The sequence below is a fragment of the Mastomys coucha genome, unplaced genomic scaffold, assembly GCF_008632895.1.
Source record: "Mastomys coucha isolate ucsf_1 unplaced genomic scaffold, UCSF_Mcou_1 pScaffold13, whole genome shotgun sequence".
Lineage (NCBI taxonomy): Eukaryota > Metazoa > Chordata > Mammalia > Rodentia > Muridae > Mastomys > Mastomys coucha.
Window position 1 is genome coordinate 39,774,203 of NW_022196895.1, and position 1,620 is coordinate 39,775,822.

The window sequence follows — 1,620 nt, forward strand, 5'->3', positions numbered from 1 at the left end:
TTTGCTTTTGATAAACAACGAGAGAGATAATGCTTATGTACAGATTGTTCTGATATTTATCACACATTTGTTTCGTGATGTTTTCAACCTGTTGCTTGCTTTCACTCAATGATTACCACAAAATACACATCTGTACATTATTTTGGCCCTAGGGAGTAGAAGAGTGCATTGTTTAAAATGAAAGTTCTGCATTTAACTGACGTTGTAAAGCTGATTACATTGAACATACGTGGCAAGGTAAGGTTGCTTTCATTGTTATCTTAAAGGCAAGTTAAACTTAAACAGGCTGTGTACACAAGAGGACAGGAGATCGAGTACACACTTTTAAATGATCTCAAATCACTCATTAGCTTGTTTACAACATCTGATGAAACCTTAATCTTTTTAAGGCAAGTTGTATTTTCAGAGCAAGCTATCATCAAAAGAAAAAATACAGCTAGGTTTAGGGGGATGCAAACAGATTTTAAAATATTTTAATACTGCCATATTTGGTTGGCCATTTGAGCAAACTTTTCCAATGTCTGCAGCTGTCATATTTCTGAAGCTCAGACTGAGGTTTAAATACTATGGATCTACTGGTCATCAATTCAAACGTGATACTTCAGATGAGAGGGAGCAGTGGATCCCAATACTGAGCCGACACCTCCATGAGTAATAGAGTTAATTCATTAGTTCTATACTGACTTCAAGGTTAGATGAGCCAATGACTGGGTCTTACAGGCTGACAGCAGTGGATGTTCTCCTTTAGTTTTTCCTGATCCCAAGCTAACAAACAGGAAGGTGACCTAAAAATAGTCAATACAGTTATTATTCCATCTTAGCCATCCCCTGAGTTGGGGGCCACTCACAGCAATTCTTACTGACCTTCAGGTTGAAACAAATAATGTTAAGATGAAATACTTCTTTGTTGGTTGCTCTGAAAGAGCAAACTCTGTTTCCATGTTCAAGGCCAATGTCACCCTGAGATAAAGGCAATTTTGTATCTTTTCAATAAAATATACAAGGAACAAAGACCCTTTATTCTCAGAGCTGTCTGTTGGCTTACACTCCACTTAAGTGAGGTCTTTTCTCTTCTGCTTTCTCCGTTTGAAACAGACATTTATCTCATCTTTGGCCTCAGAGGAATTCTATTTATTTCCAGGATACACCTTCAGATATTTGTTAGTAGCATCTACGGTCCAACCTGAATTCTCTCTTCTTTGAGAAGTCCTAGTCTAGCAAGTTTTTTGCCTTTGACACTATCTTAAGCTTTTCATCTATGTAGAGTGTGTTCAGTGTTACTTTGGTGATTTCAAAAAGGAATGTTTTTGCCAGAACTAAGCAATGCTTACATATCACCTCAGTGACTCACAATGCATTAATTATTTCCTGGAACCTGTACTTTCTGCTCACCTTACACACAGACAAGAACCAGGTTTCTCTTATATTTTCCTCTTGTTTATGAGTGACTGCTAATTTTGGCTCTTAGTTCTGTTCTTTTGCTGATCTTCCACCCAAGAGGAAGTACTTCAATTTCACTACTTCCTTAACATATGGGAATAGTAAACTAAAGTAAAAGTTTCACTCAACAAGTTTTACCTGTATTTAATGTAGGTCAGGGGATGGTGGAAGGAATATACA

At 37.2% G+C, this 1,620-nt stretch overlaps 1 long non-coding RNA gene across 1 annotated transcript in view; it reads right to left on the reverse strand.

The window, feature by feature from the left end:
- LOC116087116 overlaps window positions 1-1,270 on the reverse strand; it is a 7,434-nt gene extending 6,164 nt beyond the window's left edge. The window contains exon 1 of the long non-coding RNA XR_004117255.1: window positions 865-1,270. This is a non-coding gene — a long non-coding RNA (uncharacterized LOC116087116). The remainder of the gene's footprint in view (window positions 1-864) is intronic.
- Window positions 1,271-1,620: the final 350 nt, after the last annotated feature.